This window comes from Dermacentor variabilis, unplaced genomic scaffold (genome assembly GCF_050947875.1).
Source record: "Dermacentor variabilis isolate Ectoservices unplaced genomic scaffold, ASM5094787v1 scaffold_16, whole genome shotgun sequence".
In the NCBI taxonomy this organism is placed as follows: Eukaryota; Metazoa; Arthropoda; class Arachnida; order Ixodida; family Ixodidae; genus Dermacentor; species Dermacentor variabilis.
The window spans coordinates 3325345-3349963 of record NW_027460324.1 but is presented as its reverse complement, the minus strand read 5'-3'; positions in this window follow the sequence as shown (position 1 = coordinate 3349963).

Genomic DNA, 24619 nt, shown 5'->3' with positions numbered 1-24619 from the left:
GCGCGTCGGCACCACGGACTGCGCGAATCAGCGCATCGAGGTTTGACACCTCGAGCCCGCGCCTACGAATTTCGTGCTTCGGCACCTCGGACTGCGCGAACAAGCACGTCGAGTGTCAACTCTTCGAGCCCGTGACAAGGCATTTCGCGCGTCGGCACCTTGGACTGCGCGAATAAGTGCATCGAGGGTCGACTCCTCGAGCCCGCGGCTAGGCATTTCGCGCGTCGGCACCTCGGACTGCGCGAATCAGCGCATAGAGGTTTGACACCTCGAGCCCGCGGCTAGGTATTTCGCGCGTCGACACCTCGGACTGCGCGAATAAGCGCATCGAGGGTTGACTCCTCGAGCCCGCAACTAGGCATTTCGCGCGTCGGCACCTCGGACAGCGCGAAGAAGCGCATCGAGGGTCGATTCTTTGAGCCCGCGGCTAGGAATTTCGAGTGTCGACATCTCGGACAGCGCGAAGAAGCGCGTCGAGGGTCGATTCTTTGAGCCCGCGGCTAGGAATTTCGAGTGTCGACACCTCAGACTGCGCGAATAAGCGCAGCGAGGGTTGACTCCTCGAGCCCCCGGATAGTCATTTCGCGCATCGGCACATCGGACTGCGCGAAGAAGCGCATCGAGGGTCAATTCTTTGAGCCCGCGGCTAGGAATTTCGAGTGTCGACACCTCGGACTGCGCGAATAAGCGCATCGAGGGTTCACTCCTCGAGGCCCCGGCTTGTCATTCCGCGCGTCGGCACCTCGGACTGCGCGAATAAGCGCATCCAGGGTCGACTCCTCGAGGCCGCGGCTACGAATTTGGCGCGTCGACACCTCGGACTGAGCGAATAAGCGCATCGAAGGTTGACTCCTCGAGCGCGCGGCTAGGCATTTCGCGCGTCGGAACCTCGGACTGCGCGAATAAGTGCATCGAAGGTCGACTCCTCGAGCCCGCGGCTAGGAATCGCGCTTGTCGACACCTCGGACTGCGCGAATAAGCGCATCGAGGGTGGACTCCTCGAGCCTGCAGCTAGGCATTTCATGCGTCGGCACCTCGGACTGCGCGAATCAGCGCATCGAGTGTCGACTCCTCGAGCCCGCGGCTAGGCATTTCGCGCGTCGGCACCTCGGACTGCGCGAATAAGTGCATCGAAGGTCGACTCCTCGAGCCCGCGGCTAGGAATTGCGCTTGTCGACAACTCGGACGGCGCGAATAAGCGCATCGAGGGTGGACTCCTCGAGCCTGCAGCTAGGCATTTCACGCGTCGGCACCTCGGATTGCGCGAATAAGCTCATCGTGGGTCGACTCCTCGAGCCCGCGGGTACGAATTTCGCGCGTCGACACCTCGGACTGCGCGAATCAGCACATCGAGGGTTGACTCCTGGAGCCCGCGGCTAGGAATTTTGCGCATCGACACCTCGGACTGCGCGAGTAAGCGCATCCAGGGTTGACTCCTCGAGGTCGCGGCTAGGCATTTCGCGAGCGGCACCTCGGACTGCGCGAATAAGCGCATCGAGGGTTGACTCCTCGAGCCCGCGGCAAGGCATTTCGCGCGTCGGCACCTCGGACAGCGCGAAGAAGCGCATCGAGGTTTGACACCTCGAGCCCGCGGGTAGGAATTTCGCGCGTCGGCACCTCGGACTGCGCGAATAAGCGCATCGAGGGTTGACTCCTCGAGCCCGCGGCTACGAATTTCGTGCTTCGGCACCTCGGACTGCGCGAACAAGCACGTCGAGTGTCAACTCTTCGAGCCCGTGACAAGGCATTTCGCGCGTCGGCACCTTGGACTGCGCGAATAAGTGCATCGAGGGTCGACTCCTCGAGCCCGCGGCTAGGCATTTCGCGCGTCGGCACCTCGGACTGCGCGAATCAGCGCATCGAGGTTTGACACCTCGAGCCCGCGGCTAGGTATTTCGCGCGTCGACACCTCGGACTGCGCGAATAAGCGCATCGAGGGTTGACTCCTCGAGCCCGCAACTAGGCATTTCGCGCGTCGGCACCTCGGACAGCGCGAAGAAGCGCATCGAGGGTTGACTCCTCGAGCCCGCGGCTAGGCATTTTGCGCGTCGGCACATCGATCTGCGCAAAGAAGCGCATCGAGGGTCGACTCCTCGAGCCCGCGGCTAGGAATTTCGCGCGTCGGCACCTCGGACTGCGCGAATAAGTGCATCCAGGGTCGACTCCTCGTGCCCGGGGCTAGGCATTTCGCGCGGCGGCACCTCGGACTGCGCGAATAAGCGCACCGAGGGTCGACTCCTCGAGTCCGCGGCTAGGCATTTCGCGCGTCGGCACATCGGACTGCGCGAAGAAGAGCATCGAGGGTCGCTTCTTTGAGCCTGCGGCTAGGAATTTCGAGATTCGACACCTCGGACTGCGCGAATGAGCGCACCGAGGGTCGACTCCTCGAGCCTGCGGCTAGGCATTTCGCGCGTCGACACCTCGGACTGCGCGAATAAGCGCATGGAGGGTCGACTCCTCGAGCCCGCGGCTACGCATTTCGCGCGTCGGCACCTCGGACTGCGCGAATAAGCGCATCGAGGGTCGACTCCTCGAGCCCGCGGCTAGACATTTCGTGCGTCGGCTCCTCGGACTGCGCGAATAAGCGCATCGAGAGTCGACTCCTCGAGCCCGCGGCTACGAATTTCGTGCTTCGGCACCTCGGACTGCACGAACAAGCACGTCGAGTGTCAACTCTTCGAGCCCGTGACAAGGCATTTCGCGCGTCGGCACCTTGGACTGGGCGAATAAGTGCATCGAGGGTCGACTCCTCGAGCCCGCGGCTAGGCATTTCGCGCGTCGGCACCTCGGACTGCGCGAATCAGCGCATCGAGGTTTGACACCTCAAGCCCGCGGCTAGGAATTTCGCGCGTCGATACCTCGGACTGCGCGAATAAGCGCATCGAGGGTTGACTCCTCGAGCCCGCGGCTAGGCATTTCGCGCGTCGGCACCTCGGACTGTGCGAATAAGTGCATCAAAGGTCGACTCCTCGAGCCCGCGGCTAGGAATTGCGCTTGTCGACACCTCGGACTGCGCGAATAAGCGCATCGAGGGTGGACTCCTCGAGCCTGCAGGTAGGCATTTCACGCGTCGGCACCTCGGACTGCGCGAATCAGCGCATCGACCATTGACTCCTCGAGCCCGCGGATAGGCATTTCGCGCGTCGGCCTCTCGGACTTTGCGAATAAGCGCATCGAGGGTCGACTCCTCGAACCCGCGGCTAGGCATTTCGCGCGTAGGCACCTCGGACTGAGCGATTAAGCGCATCGAGGTTTGACACCTCAAGCCCGCCGCTAGGCATTTCGCACGTCGACACCTCGGAATGCGCGAATAAGCGCATCGAGGGTTGACTCCTCGAGCCCGCGGCTAGGCATTTTGCGCGTCGGCACATCGATCTGCGCGAAGAAGCGCATCGAGGGTCGCTTCTTTGAGCCTGCGGCTAGTAATTTCGAGTGTCGACACCTCGGACTGCGCGAATAAGCGCATCGAGGGTTGACTCCTCGAGCCCCCGGCTAGTCATTTCGCGCGTCGGCACCTCGGACTGCGCGAATAAGTGCATCCAGGGTCGACTCCTCGTGCCCGGGTCTAGGCATTTCGCGCGGCGGCACCTCGGACTGCGCGAATAAGTGCACCGAGGGTCGACTCCTCGAGCCTGCGGCTAGGCATTTCGCGCGTCGACACCTCGGACTGCGCGAATAAGCGCATCGAGGGTGGACTCCTCGAGTCCGCGGCTAGGCATTTCGCGCGTCGGCACATCGGACTGCGCGAAGAAGAGCATCGAGGGTCGCTTCTTTGAGCCTGCGGCTAGGAATTTCGAGATTCGACACCTCGGACTGCGCGAATAAGCGCACCGAGGGTCGACTCCTCGAGCCTGCGGCTAGGCATTTCGCGCGTCGACACCTCGGACTGCGCGAATAAGCGCATCGAGGGTCGACTCCTCGAGCCCGCGGCTACGCATTTCGTGCGTCGGCACCTCGACCTGCGCGAATAAGCGCATTGTGGGTGACTCCTCGAGCCCGCGGCTAGGAATTTCGCGTATCGACACCTCGGACTGCGCGAATAAGCGCATCCAGCGTTGACTCCTAGAGCCCTCTGCTGGGCATTTCGCGCGTCGGCTCCTCGGACTGCGCGAATAAGCGCATCGAGAGTCGACTCCTCGAGCCCGCGGCAATGAATTTCGTGCTTCGGCACCTCGGACTGCGCGAAAAAGCGCGTCGAGTGTCAATTCTTCGAGCCCGTGACAAGGCATTTCGCGCGTCGGCACCTTGGACTGCGCGAATAAGTGCATCGAGTGTCGACTCCTCGAGCCCGCGGCTAGGCATTTCGCGCGTCGGCACCTCGGACTGCGCGAATCAGCGCATCGAGCGTTGACTCCTCGAGCCTGCGGCTAGGCATTTCGCGCGTCGGCACCTCGGACAGCGCGAAGAAGCGCATCGAGGGTCGATTCTTTGAGCCCGCGGCTAGGAATTTCGAGTGTCGACACCTCGGTCTGCGCGAATAAGCGCAGCGAGGGTTGACTCCCCGAGCCCCCGGCTAGTCCTTTCGCGAGTCGACACCTCGGACTGCGCGAATAAGCGCATCGAGGGTGGACTCCTCGAGCCTGCAGGTAGGCATTTCACGCGTCGGCACCTCGGACTGCGCGAATCAGCGCATCGACCATTGACTCCTCGAGCCCGCGGATAGGCATTTCGCGCGTCGGCCTCTCGGACTTTGCGAATAAGCGCATCGAGGGTCGACTCCTCGAACCCGCGGCTAGGCATTTCGCGCGTAGGCACCTCGGACTGAGCGATTAAGCGCATCGAGGTTTGACACCTCAAGCCCGCCGCTAGGCATTTCGCGCGTCGACACCTCGGAATGCGCGAATAAGTGCATCCAGGGTCGACTCCTCGTGCCCGGGTCTAGGCATTTCGCGCGGCGGCACCTCGGACTGCGCGAATAAGTGCACCGAGGGTCGACTCCTCGAGCCTGCGGCTAGGCATTTCGCGCGTCGACACCTCGGACTGCACGAATAAGCGCATCGAGGGTGGACTCCTCGAGTCCGCGGCTAGGCATTTCGCGCGTCGGCACATCGGACTGCGCGAAGAAGAGCATCGAGGGTCGCTTCTTTGAGCCTGCGGCTAGGAATTTCGAGATTCGACACCTCGGACTGCGCGAATAAGCGCACCGAGGGTCGACTCCTCGAGCCTGCGGCTAGGCATTTCGCGCGTCGACACCTCGGACTGCGCGAATAAGCGCATCGAGGGTCGACTCCTCGAGCCCGCGGCTACGCATTTCGTGCGTCGGCACCTCGACCTGCGCGAATAAGCGCATTGTGGGTGACTCCTCGAGCCCGCGGCTAGGAATTTCGCGTATCGACACCTCGGACTGCGCGAATAAGCGCATCCAGCGTTGACTCCTAGAGCCCTCTGCTGGGCATTTCGCGCGTCGGCTCCTCGGACTGCGCGAATAAGCGCATCGAGAGTCGACTCCTCGAGCCCGCGGCAACGAATTTCGTGCTTCGGCACCTCGGACTGCGCGAACAAGCGCGTCGAGTGTCAATTCTTCGAGCCCGTGACAAGGCATTTCGCGCGTCGGCACCTTGGACTGCGCGAATAAGTGCATCGAGGGTCGACTCCTCGAGCCCGCGGCTAGGCATTTCGCGCGTCGGCACCTCGGACTGCGCGAATCAGCGCATCGAGCGTTGACTCCTCGAGCCTGCGGCTAGGCATTTCGCGCGTCGGCACCTCGGACAGCGCGAAGAAGCGCATCGAGGGTCGATTCTTTGAGCCCGCGGCTAGGAATTTCGAGTGTCGACACCTCGGTCTGCGCGAATAAGCGCAGCGAGGGTTGACTCCCCGAGCCCCCGGCTAGTCCTTTCGCGCGTCGGCTCCTCGGACTGCGCGAATAAGCGCATCGAGGGTCGACTCCTCGAGCCCGCGGCTAGGAATTTCGTGCGTCGGCACCTCGGATTGCGCGAATAAGCGCATCGAGGGTCGACTCCTCGAGCCCGCGGCTAGGAATTTCGTGCGTCGGCACCTCGGACTGCGCGAATAAGCGCATCGAGGGTCGACTCCTCGAGCCCGCGGCTAGGCATTTCACGCGTCGGCACCTCGGACTACGCGAATAAGCGCATCGAGGGTCGACTCCTCGAGCCCGCGGCTAGGAATGTCGCTTATCGACACCTCGGACTGCGCGAATAAGCGCATCGAGGGTCGAATCCTCGAGCCCGCGGCTAGGCATTTCACGCGTCGGCACCTCGGACAGCGCGAAGAAGCGCATCGAGGATTGACTCCTCGAGCCCGCGGCTAGGCATTTCGAGCGTCGGCACATCGGACTGCGCGAAGAAGAGCATCGAGGGTCGCTTCTTTGAGCCTGCGGCTAGGAATTTCGAGATTCGACACCTCGGACTGCGCGAATAAGCGCACCGAGGGTCGACTCCTCGAGCCTGCGGCTAGGCATTTCGCGAGTCGAAACCTCGGACTGCGCGAATAAGCGCATCGAGGGTCGACTCCTCGAGCCCGCGGCTACGCATTTCGTGAGTCGGCACCTCGACCTGCGCGAATAAGCGCATTGTGGGTGACTCCTCGAGCCCGCGGCTAGGAATTTCGCGTATCGACACCTGGGACTGCGCGAATAAGCGCATCCAGCGTTGACTCCTAGAGCCCTCTGCTGGGCATTTCGCGCGTCGGCTCCTCGGACTGCGCGAATAAGCGCATCGAGAGTCGACTCCTCGAGCCCGCGGCAACGAATTTCGTGCTTCGGCACCTCGGACTGCGCGAACAAGCGCGTCGAGTGTCAATTCTTCGAGCCCGTGACAAGGCATTTCGCGCGTCGGCACCTTGGACTGCGCGAATAAGTGCATCGAGGGTCGACTCCTCGAGCCCGCGGCTAGGCATTTCGCGCATCGGCACATCGGACTGCGCGAAGAAGCGCATCGAGGGTCGATTCTTTGAGCCCGCGGCTAGGAATTTCGAGTGTCGACACCTCGGTCTGCGCGAATAAGCGCAGCGAGGGTTGACTCCCCGAGCCCCCGGCTAGTCCCTTTGCGCGTCGGTTCCTCGGACTGCGCGAATAAGCGCATCGAGGGTCGACTCCTCGAGCCCGCGGCTAGGAATTTCGTGCGTCGGCACCTCGGATTGCGCGAATAAGCGCATCGAGGGTCGACTCCTCGAGCCCGCGGCTAGGAATTTCGTGCGTCGGCACCTCGGACTGCGCGAATAAGCGCATCGAGGGTCGACTCCTCGAGCCCGCGGCTAGGCATTTCACGCATCGGCACCTCGGACTACGCGAATAAGCGCATCGAGGGTCGACTCCTCGAGCCCGCGGCTAGGAATTTCGCTTATCGACACCTCGGACTGCGCGAATAAGCGCATCGAGGGTCGAATCCTCGAGCCCGCGGCTAGGCATTTCACGCGTCGGCACCTGGGACAGCGCGAAGAAGCGCATCGAGGATTGACTCCTCGAGCCCGCGGCTAGGCATTTTGGGCGTCGGCACATCGATCTGCGCAAAGAAGCGCATCGAGGGTCGACTCCTCGAGCCCGCGGCTAGGAATTTCGCGCGTCGGCACCTCGGACTGCGCGAATAAGTGCATCCAGGGTCGACTCCTCGTGCCCGGGGCTAGGCATTTCGCGCGGCGGCACCTCGGACTGCGCGAATAAGCGCACCGAGGGTCGACTCCTCGAGTCCGCGGCTAGGCATTTCGCGCGTCGGCACATCGGACTGAGCGAAGAAGAGCATCGAGGGTTGCTTCTTTGAGCCTGCGGCTAGGAATTTCGAGATTCGACACCTCGGACTGCGCGAATAAGCGCTCCGAGGGTCGACTCCTCGAGCCTGCGGCTAGGCATTTCGCGCGTCGACACCTCGGACTGCGCGAATAAGCGCATCGAGGGTCGACTCCTCGAGCCCGCGGCTACGCATTTCGCGCGTCGGCACCTCGGACTGCGCGAATAAGCGCATCGAGGGTCGACTCCTCGAGCCCGCGGCTAGACATTTCGCGCGTCGGCTCCTCGGACTGCGCGAATAAGCGCATCGAGAGTCGACTCCTCGAGCCCGCGGCTACGAATTTCGTGCTTCGGCACCTCGGACTGCGCGAACAAGCACGTCGAGTGTCAACTCTTCGAGCCCGTGACAAGGCATTTCGCGCGTCGGCACCTTGGACTGCGCGAATAAGTGCATCGAGGGTCGACTCCTCGAGCCCGCGGCTAGGCATTTCGCGCGTCGGCACCTCGGACTGCGCGAATCAGCGCATCGAGGTTTGACACCTCAGGCCCGCGACTAGGAATTTCGCGCGTCGATACCTCGGACTGCGCGAATAAGCGCATCGAGGGTTGACTCCTCGAGCCCGCGGCTAGGCATTTCGGGCGTCGGCACCACGGACAGCGCGTAGAAGCGCATCGAGGGTCGATTCTTTGAGCCCGCGGCTAGGAATTTCGAGTGTCGACACCTCGGACAGCGCGAAGAAGCGCGTCGAGGGTCGATTCTTTGAGCCCGCGGCTAGGAATTTCGAGTGACGACACCTCGGACTGCGCGAATAAGCGCAGCGAGGGTTGACTCCTCGAGCCCCCGGATAGTCATTTCGCGCGTCGGCTCCTCGGACTGCGCGAATAAGCGCATCGAGGGTCGACTCCTCGAGCCCGCGGCTAGGAATTTCGTGCGTCGGCACCTCGGACTGCGCGAATAAGCGCATCGAGGGTCGACTCCTCGAGCCCGCGGCTAGGCATTTCACGCGTCGGCACCTCGGACTGCGCGAATCAGCGCATCGAGGTTTGATTCCTTGAGCCCGCGGCTAGGCATTTCGCGCGTCGACACCTCGGACTGCGCGAATAAGCGCATCGAGGTTTGACTCCTCGAGCCCGCGGCTAGGCATTTCGCGCATCGGCACATCGGACTGTGCGAAGAAGCGCATCGAGGGTCAATTCTTTGAGCCCGCGGCTACGCATTTCGAGTGTCGACACCTCGGACTGCGCGAATAAGCGCATCGAGGGTTCACTCCTCGAGCCCCCGGCTAGTCATTCCGTGCGTCGGCACCTCGGACTGCGCGAATAAGCGCATCCAGGGTCGACTCCTCGAGCCCGGGGCGAGGCATATCGCGCGTCGGCACCTCGGAGTGCGCGAATAAGCGCATCGAGGGTCGACTCCTCGAGGCCCCGGCTACGAATTTCGCGCGTCGACACCTCGGACTGAGCGAAAATGCGCATCGAAGGTTGACTCCTCGAGCGCGCGGCTAGGCATTTCGCGCGTCGGAACCTCGGACTGCGCGAATAAGCGCATCGAGGGTCGACTCCTCGAGCCCGCGGCTAGGAATTCAGCGTGTCGATACCTCGGACTGCGCGAATAAGCGCATCGAGGGTTTACTCCTCGAGCCCGCAGCTAGGCATTTCGCGCGTCGGCACCTCGGACTGCGCGAATGAGCGCATCGAGTGTCGACTCCTCGAGCCCGCGGCTAGGCATTTCGCGCGTTGGCACCTCGGACTGCGCGAATAAGTGCATCAAAGGTCGACTCCTCGAGCCCGCGGCTAGGAATTGCGCTTGTCGACACCTCGGACTGCGCGAATAAGCGCATCGAGGGTGGACTCCTCGAGCCTGCAGCTAGGCATTTCACGCGTCGGCACCTCGGACTGCGCGAATCAGCGCATCGAGGGTCGACTCCTCGAGCCCGCGGCTAGGCATTTCACGCGTCGGCACCTCGGACTACGCGAATAAGCGCATCGAGGGTCGACTCCTCGAGCCCGCGGCTAGGAATTTCGCTTATCGACACCTCGGACTGCGCGAATAAGCGCATCGAGGGTCGAATCCTCGAGCCCGCGGCTAGGCATTTCACGCGTCGGCACCTCGGACAGCGCGAAGAAGCGCATCGAGGATTGACTCCTCGAGCCCGCGGCTAGGCATTTTGCGCGTCGGCACATCGATCTGCGCAAAGAAGCGCATCGAGGGTCGACTCCTCGAGCCCGCGGCTAGGAATTTCGCGCGTCGGCACCTCGGACTGCATGAATAAGTGCATCCAGGGTCGACTCCTCGTGCCCGGGGCTAGGCATTTCGCGCGGCGGCACCTCGGACTGCGCGAATAAGCGCACCGAGGGTCGACTCCTCGAGTCCGCGGCTAGGCATTTCGCGCGTCGGCACATCGGACTGAGCGAAGAAGAGCATCGAGGGTCGCTTCTTTGAGCCTGCGGCTAGGAATTTCGAGATTCGACACCTCGGACTGCGCGAATAAGCGCTCCGAGGGTCGACTCCTCGAGCCTGCGGCTAGGCATTTCGCGCGTCGACACCTCGGACTGCGCGAATAAGCGCATCGAGGGTCGACTCCTCGAGCCCGCGGCAACGCATTTCGCGCGTCGTCACCTCGGACTGCGCGAATGAGCGCATCGAGGGTCGACTCCTCGAGCCCGCGGCTAGACATTTCGCGCGTCGGCTCCTCGGACTGCGCGAATAAGCGCATCGAGGGTCGACTCCTCGAGCCCGCGGCTAGGAATTTCGCTTATCGACACCTCGGACTGCGCGAATAAGCGCATCGAGGGTCGAATCCTCGAGCCCGCGGCTAGGCATTTCACGCGTCGGCACCTCGGACAGCGCGAAGAAGCGCATCGAGGATTGACTCCTCGAGCCCGCGGCTAGGCATTTTGCGCGTCGGCACATCGATCTGCGCAAAGAAGCGCATCGAGGGTCGACTCCTCGAGCCCGCGGCTAGGAATTTCGCGCGTCGGCACCTCGGACTGCGCGAATAAGTGCATCCAGGGTCGACTCCTCGTGCTCGGGGCTAGGCATTTCGCGCGGCGGCACCTCGGACTGCGCGAATAAGCGCACCGAGGGTCGACTCCTCGAGTCCGCGGCTAGGCATTTCGCGCGTCGGCACATCGGACTGAGCGAAGAAGAGCATCGAGGGTCGCTTCTTTGAGCCTGCGGCTAGGAATTTCGAGATTCGACACCTCGGACTGCGCGAATAAGCGCTCCGAGGGTCGACTCCTCGAGCCTGCGGCTAGGCATTTCGCGCGTCGACACCTCGGACTGCGCGAATAAGCGCATCGAGGGTCGACTCCTCGAGCCCGCGGCTACGCATTTCGCGCGTCGTCACCTCGGACTGCGCGAATAAGCGCATCGAGGGTCGACTCCTCGAGCCCGCGGCTAGACATTTCGCGCGTCGGCTCCTCGGACTGCGCGAATAAGCGCATCGAGAGTCGACTCCTCGAGCCCGCGGCTACGAATTTCGTGCTTCGGCACCTCGGACTGCGCGAACAAGCACGTCGAGTGTCAACTCTTCGAGCCCGTGACAAGGCATTTCGCGCGTCGGCACCTTGGACTGCGCGAATAAGTGCATCGAGGGTCGACTCCTCGAGCCCGCGGCTAGGCATTTCGCGCGTCGGCACCTCGGACTGCGCGAATCAGCGCATCGAGGTTTGACACCTCAAGCCCGCGGCTAGGAATTTCGCGCGTCGATACCTCGGACTGCGCGAATAAGCGCATCGAGGGTTGACTCCTCGAGCCCGCGGCTAGGCATTTCGGGCGTCGGCACCACGGACAGCGCGAAGAAGCGCATCGAGGGTCGATTCTTTGAGCCCGCGGCTAGGAATTTCGAGTGTCGACACCTCGGACAGCGCGAAGAAGCGCGTCGAGGGTCGATTCTTTGAGCCCGCGGCTAGGAATTTCGAGTGACGACACCTCGGACTGCGCGAATAAGCGCAGCGAGGGTTGACTCCTCGAGCCCCCGGATAGTCATTTCGCGCGTCGGCTCCTCGGACTGCGCGAATAAGCGCATCGAGGGTCGACTCCTCGAGCCCGCGGCTAGGAATTTCGTGCGTCGGCACCTCGGACTGCGCGAATAAGCGCATCGAGGGTCGACTCCTCGAGCCCGCGGCTAGGCATTTCACGCGTCGGCACCTCGGACTGCGCGAATCAGCGCATCGAGGTTTGATTCCTTGAGCCCGCGGCTAGGCATTTCGCGCGTCGACACCTCGGACTGCGCGAATAAGCGCATCGAGGTTTGACTCCTCGAGCCCGCGGCTAGGCATTTCGCGCATCGGCACATCGGACTGTGCGAAGAAGCGCATCGAGGGTCAATTCTTTGAGCCCGCGGCTAGGAATTTCGTGCGTCGGCACCTCGGACTGCGCGAATAAGCGCATCGAGGGTCGACTCCTCGAGCCCGCGGCTAGGCATTTCACGCGTCGGCACCTCGGACTACGCGAATAAGCGCATCGAGGGTCGACTCCTCGAGCCCGCGGCTAGGAATGTCGCTTATCGACACCTCGGACTGCGCGAATAAGCGCATCGAGGGTCGAATCCTCGAGCCCGCGGCTAGGCATTTCACGCGTCGGCACCTCGGACAGCGCGAAGAAGCGCATCGAGGATTGACTCCTCGAGCCCGCGGCTAGGCATTTCGCGCGTCGGCACATCGGACTGCGCGAAGAAGAGCATCGAGGGTCGCTTCTTTGAGCCTGCGGCTAGGAATTTCGAGATTCGACACCTCGGACTGCGCGAATAAGCGCACCGAGGGTCGACTCCTCGAGCCTGCGGCTAGGCATTTCGCGAGTCGAAACCTCGGACTGCGCGAATAAGCGCATCGAGGGTCGACTCCTCGAGCCCGCGGCTACGCATTTCGTGAGTCGGCACCTCGACCTGCGCGAATAAGCGCATTGTGGGTGACTCCTCGAGCCCGCGGCTAGGAATTTCGCGTATCGACACCTGGGACTGCGCGAATAAGCGCATCCAGCGTTGACTCCTAGAGCCCTCTGCTGGGCATTTCGCGCGTCGGCTCCTCGGACTGCGCGAATAAGCGCATCGAGAGTCGACTCCTCGAGCCCGCGGCAACGAATTTCGTGCTTCGGCACCTCGGACTGCGCGAACAAGCGCGTCGAGTGTCAATTCTTCGAGCCCGTGACAAGGCATTTCGCGCGTCGGCACCTTGGACTGCGCGAATAAGTGCATCGAGGGTCGACTCCTCGAGCCCGCGGCTAGGCATTTCGCGCGTCGGCACCTCGGACTGCGCGAATCAGCGCATCGAGCGTTGACTCCTCGAGCCTGCGGCTAGGCATTTCGCGCGTCCTCACCTCGGACAGCGCGAAGAAGCGCATCGAGGGTCGATTCTTTGAGCCCGCGGCTAGGAATTTCGAGTGTCGACACCTCGGTCTGCGCGAATAAGCGCAGCGAGGGTTGACTCCCCGAGCCCCCGGCTAGTCCCTTTGCGCGTCGGTTCCTCGGACTGCGCGAATAAGCGCATCGAGGGTCGACTCCTCGAGCCCGCGGCTAGGAATTTCGTGCGTCGGCATCTCGGATTGCGCGAATAAGCGCATCGAGGGTCGACTCCTCGAGCCCGCGGCTAGGAATTTCGTGCGTCGGCACCTCGGACTGCGCGAATAAGCGCATCGAGGGTCGACTCCTCGAGCCCGCGGCTAGGCATTTCACGCATCGGCACCTCGGACTACGCGAATAAGCGCATCGAGGGTCGACTCCTCGAGCCCGCGGCTAGGAATTTCGCTTATCGACACCTCGGACTGCGCGAATAAGCGCATCGAGGGTCGAATCCTCGAGCCCGCGGCTAGGCATTTCACGCGTCGGCACCTGGGACAGCGCGAAGAAGCGCATCGAGGATTGACTCCTCGAGCCCGCGGCTAGGCATTTTGGGCGTCGGCACATCGATCTGCGCAAAGAAGCGCATCGAGGGTCGACTCCTCGAGCCCGCGGCTAGGAATTTCGCGCGTCGGCACCTCGGACTGCGCGAATAAGTGCATCCAGGGTCGACTCCTCGTGCCCGGGGCTAGGCATTTCGCGCGGCGGCACCTCGGACTGCGCGAATAAGCGCACCGAGGGTCGACTCCTCGAGTCCGCGGCTAGGCATTTCGCGCGTCGGCACATCGGACTGAGCGAAGAAGAGCATCGAGGGTTGCTTCTTTGAGCCTGCGGCTAGGAATTTCGAGATTCGACACCTCGGACTGCGCGAATAAGCGCTCCGAGGGTCGACTCCTCGAGCCTGCGGCTAGGCATTTCGCGCGTCGACACCTCGGACTGCGCGAATAAGCGCATCGAGGGTCGACTCCTCGAGCCCGCGGCTACGCATTTCGCGCGTCGGCACCTCGGACTGCGCGAATAAGCGCATCGAGGGTCGACTCCTCGAGCCCGCGGCTAGACATTTCGCGCGTCGGCTCCTCGGACTGCGCGAATAAGCGCATCGAGAGTCGACTCCTCGAGCCCGCGGCTACGAATTTCGTGCTTCGGCACCTCGGACTGCGCGAACAAGCACGTCGAGTGTCAACTCTTCGAGCCCGTGACAAGGCATTTCGCGCGTCGGCACCTTGGACTGCGCGAATAAGTGCATCGAGGGTCGACTCCTCGAGCCCGCGGCTAGGCATTTCGCGCGTCGGCACCTCGGACTGCGCGAATCAGCGCATCGAGGTTTGACACCTCAAGCCCGCGACTAGGAATTTCGCGCGTCGATACCTCGGACTGCGCGAATAAGCGCATCGAGGGTTGACTCCTCGAGCCCGCGGCTAGGCATTTCGGGCGTCGGCACCACGGACAGCGCGTAGAAGCGCATCGAGGGTCGATTCTTTGAGCCCGCGGCTAGGAATTTCGAGTGTCGACACCTCGGACAGCGCGAAGAAGCGCGTCGAGGGTCGATTCTTTGAGCCCGCGGCTAGGAATTTCGAGTGACGACACCTCGGACTGCGCGAATAAGCGCAGCGAGGGTTGACTCCTCGAGCCCCCGGATAGTCATTTCGCGCGTCGGCTCCTCGGACTGCGCGAATAAGCGCATCGAGGGTCGACTCCTCGAGCCCGCGGCTAGGAATTTCGTGCGTCGGCACCTCGGACTGCGCGAATAAGCGCATCGAGGGTCGACTCCTCGAGCCCGCGGCTAGGCATTTCACGCGTCGGCACCTCGGACTGCGCGAATCAGCGCATCGAGGTTTGATTCCTTGAGCCCGCGGCTAGGCATTTCGCGCGTCGACACCTCGGACTGCGCGAATAAGCGCATCGAGGTTTGACTCCTCGAGCCCGCGGCTAGGCATTTCGCGCATCGGCACATCGGACTGTGCGAAGAAGCGCATCGAGGGTCAATTCTTTGAGCCCGCGGCTACGCATTTCGAGTGTCGACACCTCGGACTGCGCGAATAAGCGCATCGAGGGTTCACTCCTCGAGCCCCCGGCTAGTCATTCCGTGCGTCGGCACCTCGGACTGCGCGAATAAGCGCATCCAGGGTCGACTCCTCGAGCCCGGGGCGAGGCATATCGCGCGTCGGCACCTCGGAGTGCGCGAATAAGCGCATCGAGGGTCGACTCCTCGAGGCCCCGGCTACGAATTTCGCGCGTCGACACCTCGGACTGAGCGAAAATGCGCATCGAAGGTTGACTCCTCGAGCGCGCGGCTAGGCATTTCGCGCGTCGGAACCTCGGACTGCGCGAATAAGCGCATCGAGGGTCGACTCCTCGAGCCCGCGGCTAGGAATTCAGCGTGTCGATACCTCGGACTGCGCGAATAAGCGCATCGAGGGTTTACTCCTCGAGCCCGCAGCTAGGCATTTCGCGCGTCGGCACCTCGGACTGCGCGAATGAGCGCATCGAGTGTCGACTCCTCGAGCCCGCGGCTAGGCATTTCGCGCGTTGGCACCTCGGACTGCGCGAATAAGTGCATCAAAGGTCGACTCCTCGAGCCCGCGGCTAGGAATTGCGCTTGTCGACACCTCGGACTGCGCGAATAAGCGCATCGAGGGTGGACTCCTCGAGCCTGCAGCTAGGCATTTCACGCGTCGGCACCTCGGACTGCGCGAATCAGCGCATCGAGGGTCGACTCCTCGAGCCCGCGGCTAGGCATTTCACGCGTCGGCACCTCGGACTACGCGAATAAGCGCATCGAGGGTCGACTCCTCGAGCCCGCGGCTAGGAATTTCGCTTATCGACACCTCGGACTGCGCGAATAAGCGCATCGAGGGTCGAATCCTCGAGCCCGCGGCTAGGCATTTCACGCGTCGGCACCTCGGACAGCGCGAAGAAGCGCATCGAGGATTGACTCCTCGAGCCCGCGGCTAGGCATTTTGCGCGTCGGCACATCGATCTGCGTAAAGAAGCGCATCGAGGGTCGACTCCTCGAGCCCGCGGCTAGGAATTTCGCGCGTCGGCACCTCGGACTGCGCGAATAAGTGCATCCAGGGTCGACTCCTCGTGCCCGGGGCTAGGCATTTCGCGCGGCGGCACCTCGGACTGCGCGAATAAGCGCACCGAGGGTCGACTCCTCGAGTCCGCGGCTAGGCATTTCGCGCGTCGGCACATCGGACTGAGCGAAGAAGAGCATCGAGGGTCGCTTCTTTGAGCCTGCGGCTAGGAATTTCGAGATTCGACACCTCGGACTGCGCGAATAAGCGCTCCGAGGGTCGACTCCTCGAGCCTGCGGCTAGGCATTTCGCGCGTCGACACCTCGGACTGCGCGAATAAGCGCATCGAGGGTCGACTCCTCGAGCCCGCGGCTACGCATTTCGCGCGTCGTCACCTCGGACTGCGCGAATAAGCGCATCGAGGGTCGACTCCTCGAGCCCGCGGCTAGACATTTCGCGCGTCGGCTCCTCGGACTGCGCGAATAAGCGCATCGAGAGTCGACTCCTCGAGCCCGCGGCTACGAATTTCGTGCTTCGGCACCTCGGACTGCGCGAACAAGCACGTCGAGTGTCAACTCTTCGAGCCCGTGACAAGGCATTTCGCGCGTCGGCACCTTGGACTGCGCGAATAAGTGCATCGAGGGTCGACTCCTCGAGCCCGCGGCTAGGCATTTCGCGCGTCGGCACCTCGGACTGCGCGAATCAGCGCATCGAGGTTTGACACCTCAAGCCCGCGGCTAGGAATTTCGCGCGTCGATACCTCGGACTGCGCGAATAAGCGCATCGAGGGTTGACTCCTCGAGCCCGCGGCTAGGCATTTCGGGCGTCGGCACCACGGACAGCGCGAAGAAGCGCATCGAGGGTCGATTCTTTGAGCCCGCGGCTAGGAATTTCGAGTGTCGACACCTCGGACAGCGCGAAGAAGCGCGTCGAGGGTCGATTCTTTGAGCCCGCGGCTAGGAATTTCGAGTGACGACACCTCGGACTGCGCGAATAAGCGCAGCGAGGGTTGACTCCTCGAGCCCCCGGATAGTCATTTCGCGCGTCGGCTCCTCGGACTGCGCGAATAAGCGCATCGAGGGTCGACTCCTCGAGCCCGCGGCTAGGAATTTCGTGCGTCGGCACCTCGGACTGCGCGAATAAGCGCATCGAGGGTCGACTCCTCGAGCCCGCGGCTAGGCATTTCACGCGTCGGCACCTCGGACTGCGCGAATCAGCGCATCGAGGTTTGATTCCTTGAGCCCGCGGCTAGGCATTTCGCGCGTCGACACCTCGGACTGCGCGAATAAGCGCATCGAGGTTTGACTCCTCGAGCCCGCGGCTAGGCATTTCGCGCATCGGCACATCGGACTGTGCGAAGAAGCGCATCGAGGGTCAATTCTTTGAGCCCGCGGCTAGGAATTTCGAGTGTCGACACCTCGGACTGCGCGAATAAGCGCATCGAGGGTTCACTCCTCGAGCCCCCGGCTAGTCATTCCGTGCGTCGGCACCTCGGACTGCGCGAATAAGCGCATCCAGGGTCGACTCCTCGAGCCCGGGGCGAGGCATATCGCGCGTCGGCACCTCGGAGTGCGCGAATAAGCGCATCGAGGGTCGGCTCCTCGAGGCCCCGGCTACGAATTTCGCGCGTCGACACCTCGGACTGAGCGAATAAGCGCATCGAAGGTTGACTCCTCGAGCGCGCGGCTAGGCATTTCGCGCGTCGGAACCTCGGACTGCGCGAATAAGCGCATCGAGGGTCGACTCCTCGAGCCCGCGGCTAGGAATTCAGCGTGTCGATACCTCGGACTGCGCGAATGAGCGCATCGAGGGTTTACTCCTCGAGCCCGCAGCTACGCATTTCGCGCGTCGGCACCTCGGACTGCGCGAATGAGCGCATCGAGTGTCGACTCCTCGAGCCCGCGGCTAGGCATTTCGCGCGTCGGCACCTCGGACTGCGCGAATAAGTGCATCAAAGGTCGACTCCTCGAGCCCGCGGCTCGGAATTGCGCTTGTCGACACCTCGGACTGCGCGAATAAGCGCATCGAGAGTCGACTCCTCGAGCCCGCGGCTACGAATTTCGTGCTTCGGCACCTCGGACTGCGCGAACAAGCACGTCGAGTGTCAACTCTTCGAGCCCGTGACAAGGCATTTCGCGCGTCGGCACCTTGGACTGCGCGAATAAGTGCATCGAGGGTCGACTCCTCGAGCCCGCGGCTAGGCATTTCGCGCGTCGGCACCTCGGACTGCGCGAATCAGCGCATCGAGGTTTGACACCTCAAGCCCGCGACTAGGAATTTCGCGCGTCGATACCTCGGACTGCGCGAATAAGCGCATCGAGGGTTGACTCCTCGAGCCCGCGGCTAGGCATTTCGGGCGTCGGCACCACGGACAGCGCGTAGAAGCGCATCGAGGGTCGATTCTTTGAGCCCGCGGCTAGGAATTTCGAGTGTCGACACCTCGGACAGCGCGAAGAAGCGCGTCGAGGGTCGATTCTTTGAGCCCGCGGCTAGGAATTTCGAGTGACGACACCTCGGACTGCGCGAATAAGCGCATCGAGGGTCGACTCCTCGAGCCCGCGGCTACGCATTTCGCGCGTCGGCACCTCGGACTGCGCGAATAAGCGCATCGAGGGTCGACTCCTCGAGCCCGCGGCTAGACATTTCGCGCGTCGGCTCCTCGGACTGCGCGAATAAGCGCATCGAGAGTCGACTCCTCGAGCCCGCGGCTACGAATTTCGTGCTTCGGCACCTCGGACTGCGCGAACAAGCACGTCGAGTGTCAACTCTTCGAGCCCGTGACAAGGCATTTCGCGCGTCGGCACCTTGGACTGCGCGAATAAGTGCATCGAGGGTCGACTCCTCGAGCCCGCGGCTAGGCATTTCGGGCGTCGGCACCACGGACAGCGCGTAGAAGCGCATCGAGGGTCGATTCTTTGAGCCCGCGGCTAGGAATTTCGAGTGTCGACACCTCGGACAGCGCGAAGAAGCGCGTCGAGGGTCGATTCTTTGAGCCCGCGGCTAGGAATTTCGAGTGACGACACCTCGGACTGCGCGAATAAGCGCAGCGAGGGTTGACTCCTCGAGCCCCCGGATAGTCATTTCGCGCGTCGGCTCCTCGGACTGCGCGAATAAGCGCATCGAGGGTCGACTCCTCGAGCCCGCGGCTAGGAATTTCGTGCGTCGGCACCTCGGACTGCGCGAATAAGCGCATCGAGGGTCGACTCCTCGAGCCCGCGGCTAGGCATTTCACGCGTCGGCACCTCGGACTGCGCGAATCAGCGCATCGAGGTTTGATTCCTTGAGCCCGCGGCTAGGCATTTCGCGCGTCGACACCTCGGACTGCGCGAATAAGCGCATCGAGGTTTGACTCCTCGAGCCCGCGGCTAGGCATTTCGCGCATCGGCACATCGGACTGTGCGAAGAAGCGCATCGAGGGTCAATTCTTTGAGCCCGCGGCTACGCATTTCGAGTGTCGACACCTCGGACTGCGCGAATAAGCGCATCGAGGGTTCACTCCTCGAGCCCCCGGCTAGTCATTCCGTGCGTCGGCACCTCGGACTGCGCGAATAAGCGCATCCAGGGTCGACTCCTCGAGCCCGGGGCGAGGCATATCGCGCGTCGGCACCTCGGAGTGCGCGAATAAGCGCATCGAGGGTCGACTCCTCGAGGCCCCGGCTACGAATTTCGCGCGTCGACACCTCGGACTGAGCGAAAATGCGCATCGAAGGTTGACTCCTCGAGCGCGCGGCTAGGCATTTCGCGCGTCGGAACCTCGGACTGCGCGAATAAGCGCATCGAGGGTCGACTCCTCGAGCCCGCGGCTAGGAATTCAGCGTGTCGATACCTCGGACTGCGCGAATAAGCGCATCGAGGGTTTACTCCTCGAGCCCGCAGCTAGGCATTTCGCGCGTCGGCACCTCGGACTGCGCGAATGAGCGCATCGAGTGTCGACTCCTCGAGCCCGAAGCTAGGCATTTCGCGCGTTGGCACCTCGGACTGCGCGAATAAGTGCATCAAAGGTCGACTCCTCGAGCCCGCGGCTAGGAATTGCGCTTGTCGACACCTCGGACTGCGCGAATAAGCGCATCGAGGGTGGACTCCTCGAGCCTGCAGCTAGGCATTTCACGCGTCGGCACCTCGGACTGCGCGAATCAGCGCATCGAGGGTCGACTCCTCGAGCCCGCGGCTAGGCATTTCACGCGTCGGCACCTCGGACTACGCGAATAAGCGCATCGAGGGTCGACTCCTCGAGCCCGCGGCTAGGAATTTCGCTTATCGACACCTCGGACTGCGCGAATAAGCGCATCGAGGGTCGAATCCTCGAGCCCGCGGCTAGGCATTTCACGCGTCGGCACCTCGGACAGCGCGAAGAAGCGCATCGAGGATTGACTCCTCGAGCCCGCGGCTAGGCATTTTGCGCGTCGGCACATCGATCTGCGCAAAGAAGCGCATCGAGGGTCGACTCCTCGAGCCCGCGGCTAGGAATTTCGCGCGTCGGCACCTCGGACTGCGCGAATAAGTGCATCCAGGGTCGACTCCTCGTGCCCGGGGCTAGGCATTTCGCGCGGCGGCACCTCGGACTGCGCGAATAAGCGCACCGAGGGTCGACTCCTCGAGTCCGCGGCTAGGCATTTCGCGCGTCGGCACATCGGACTGAGCGAAGAAGAGCATCGAGGGTCGCTTCTTTGAGCCTGCGGCTAGGAATTTCGAGATTCGACACCTCGGACTGCGCGAATAAGCGCTCCGAGGGTCGACTCCTCGAGCCTGCGGCTAGGCATTTCGCGCGTCGACACCTCGGACTGCGCGAATAAGCGCATCGAGGGTCGACTCCTCGAGCCCGCGGCTACGCATTTCGCGCGTCGTCACCTCGGACTGCGCGAATGAGCGCATCGAGGGTCGACTCCTCGAGCCCGCGGCTAGACATTTCGCGCGTCGGCTCCTCGGACTGCGCGAATAAGCGCATCGAGGGTCGACTCCTCGAGCCCGCGGCTAGGAATTTCGCTTATCGACACCTCGGACTGCGCGAATAAGCGCATCGAGGGTCGAATCCTCGAGCCCGCGGCTAGGCATTTCACGCGTCGGCACCTCGGACAGCGCGAAGAAGCGCATCGAGGATTGACTCCTCGAGCCCGCGGCTAGGCATTTTGCGCGTCGGCACATCGATCTGCGCAAAGAAGCGCATCGAGGGTCGACTCCTCGAGCCCGCGGCTAGGAATTTCGCGCGTCGGCACCTCGGACTGCGCGAATAAGTGCATCCAGGGTCGACTCCTCGTGCCCGGGGCTAGGCATTTCGCGCGGCGGCACCTCGGACTGCGCGAATAAGCGCACCGAGGGTCGACTCCTCGAGTCCGCGGCTAGGCATTTCGCGCGTCGGCACATCGGACTGAGCGAAGAAGAGCATCGAGGGTCGCTTCTTTGAGCCTGCGGCTAGGAATTTCGAGATTCGACACCTCGGACTGCGCGAATAAGCGCTCCGAGGGTCGACTCCTCGAGCCTGCGGCTAGGCATTTCGCGCGTCGACACCTCGGACTGCGCGAATAAGCGCATCGAGGGTCGACTCCTCGAGCCCGCGGCTACGCATTTCGCGCGTCGTCACCTCGGACTGCGCGAATAAGCGCATCGAGGGTCGACTCCTCGAGCCCGCGGCTAGACATTTCGCGCGTCGGCTCCTCGGACTGCGCGAATAAGCGCATCGAGAGTCGACTCCTCGAGCCCGCGGCTACGAATTTCGTGCTTCGGCACCTCGGACTGCGCGAACAAGCACGTCGAGTGTCAACTCTTCGAGCCCGTGACAAGGCATTTCGCGCGTCGGCACCTTGGACTGCGCGAATAAGTGCATCGAGGGTCGACTCCTCGAGCCCGCGGCTAGGCATTTCGCGCGTCGGCACCTCGGACTGCGCGAATCAGCGCATCGAGGTTTGACACCTCAAGCCCGCGGCTAGGAATTTCGCGCGTCGATACCTCGGACTGCGCGAATAAGCGCATCGAGGGTTGACTCCTCGAGCCCGCGGCTAGGCATTTCGGGCGTCGGCACCACGGACAGCGCGAAGAAGCGCATCGAGGGTCGATTCTTTGAGCCCGCGGCTAGGAATTTCGAGTGTCGACACCTCGGACAGCGCGAAGAAGCGCGTCGAGGGTCGATTCTTTGAGCCCGCGGCTAGGAATTTCGAGTGACGACACCTCGGACTGCGCGAATAAGCGCAGCGAGGGTTGACTCCTCGAGCCCCCGCATAGTCATTTCGCGCGTCGGCTCCTCGGACTGCGCGAATAAGCGCATCGAGGGTCGACTCCTCGAGCCCGCGGCTAGGAATTTCCTGCGTCGGCACCTCGGACTGCGCGAATAAGCGCATCGAGGGTCGACTCCTCGAGCCCGCGGCTAGGCATTTCACGCGTCGGCACCTCGGACTGCGCGAATCAGCGCATCGAGGTTTGATTCCTTGAGCCCGCGGCTAGGCATTTCGCGCGTCGACACCTCGGACTGCGCGAATAAGCGCATCGAGGTTTGACTCCTCGAGCCCGCGGCTAGGCATTTCGAGTGTCGACACCTCGGACTGCGCGAATAAGCGCATCGAGGGTTCACTCCTCGAGCCCCCGGCTAGTCATTCCGTGCGTCGGCACCTCGGACTGCGCGAATAAGCGCATCCAGGGTCGACTCCTCGAGCCCGGGGCGAGGCATATCGCGCGTCGGCACCTCGGAGTGCGCGAATAAGCGCATCGAGGGTCGGCTCCTCGAGGCCCCGGCAACGAATTTCGCGCGTCGACACCTCGGACTGAGCGAATAAGCGCATCGAAGGTTGACTCCTCGAGCGCGCGGCTAGGCATTTCGCGCGTCGGAACCTCGGACTGCGCGAATAAGCGCATCGAGGGTCGACTCCTCGAGCCCGCGGCTAGGAATTCAGCGTGTCGATACCTCGGACTGCGCGAATGAGCGCATCGAGGGTTTACTCCTCGAGCCCGCAGCTACGCATTTCGCGCGTCGGCACCTCGGACTGCGCGAATGAGCGCATCGAGTGTCGACTCCTCGAGCCCGCGGCTAGGCATTTCGCGCGTCGGCACCTCGGACTGCGCGAATAAGTGCATCAAAGGTCGACTCCTCGAGCCCGCGGCTCGGAATTGCGCTTGTCGACACCTCGGACTGCGCGAATAAGCGCATCGAGGGTGGACTCCTCGAGCCTGCAGCTAGGCATTTCACGCGTCGGCACCTCGGACTGCGCGAATCAGCGCATCGACCATTGACTCCTCGAGCCCGCGGATAGGCATTTCGCGCGTCGGCCTCTCGGACTGAGCGATTAAGCGCATCGAGGTTTGACACCTCAAGCCCGCCGCTAGGCATTTCGCGCGTCGACACCTCGGAATGCGCGAATAAGCGCATCGAGGGTTGACTCCTCGAGCGGCTAGGCATTTTGCGCGTCGGCACATCGATCTGCGCGAAGAAGCGCATCGAGGGTCGCTTCTTTGAGCCTGCGGCTAGGAATTTCGAGTGTCGACACCTCGGACTGCGCGAATAAGCGCATCGAGGGTTGACTCCTCGAGCCCCCGGCTAGTCATTTCGCGCGTCGGCACCTCGGACTGCGCGAATAAGTGCATCCAGGGTCGACTCCTCGTGCCCGGGTCTAGGCATTTCGCGCGGCGGCACCTCGGACTGCGCGAATAAGTGCACCGAGGGTCGACTCCTCGAGCCTGCGGCTAGGCATTTCGCGCGTCGACACCTCGGACTGCGCGAATAAGCGCATCGAGGGTGGACTCCTCGAGTCCGCGGCTAGGCATTTCGCGCGTCGGCACATCGGACTGCGCGAAGAAGAGCATCGAGGGTCTCTTCTTTGAGCATGCGGCTAGGAATTTCGAGATTCGACACCTCGGACTGCGCGAATAAGCGCACCGAGGGTCGACTCCTCGAGCCCGCGGCTACGCATTTCGTGCGTCGGCACCTCGACCTGCGCGAATAAGCGCATTGTGGGTGACTCCTCGAGCCCGCGGCTAGGAATTTCGCGTATCGACACCTCGGACTGCGCGAATAAGCGCATCCAGCGTTGACTCCTAGAGCCCTCTGCTGGGCATTTCGCGCGTCGGCTCCTCGGACTGCGCGAATAAGCGCATCGAGAGTCGACTCCTCGAGCCCGCGGCAACGAATTTCGTGCTTCGGCACCTCGGACTGCGCGAACAAGCGCGTCGAGTGTCAATTCTTCGAGCCCGTGACAAGGCATTTCGCGCGTCGGCACCTTGGACTGCGCGAATAAGTGCATCGAGGGTCGACTCCTCGAGCCCGCGGCTAGGCATTTCGCGCGTCGGCACCTCGGACTGCGCGAATCAGCGCATCGAGCGTTGACTCCTCGAGCCTGCGGCTAGGCATTTCGCGCGTCGGCACCTCGGACAGCGCGAAGAAGCGCATCGAGGGTCGATTCTTTGAGCCCGCGGCTAGGAATTTCGAGTGTCGACACCTCGGTCTGCGCGAATAAGCGCAGCGAGGGTTGACTCCCCGAGCCCCCGGCTAGTCCTTTCGCGCGTCGGCTCCTCGGACTGCGCGAATAAGCGCATCGAGGGTCGACTCCTCGAGCCCGCGGCTAGGAATTTCGTGCGTCGGCACCTCGGATTGCGCGAAT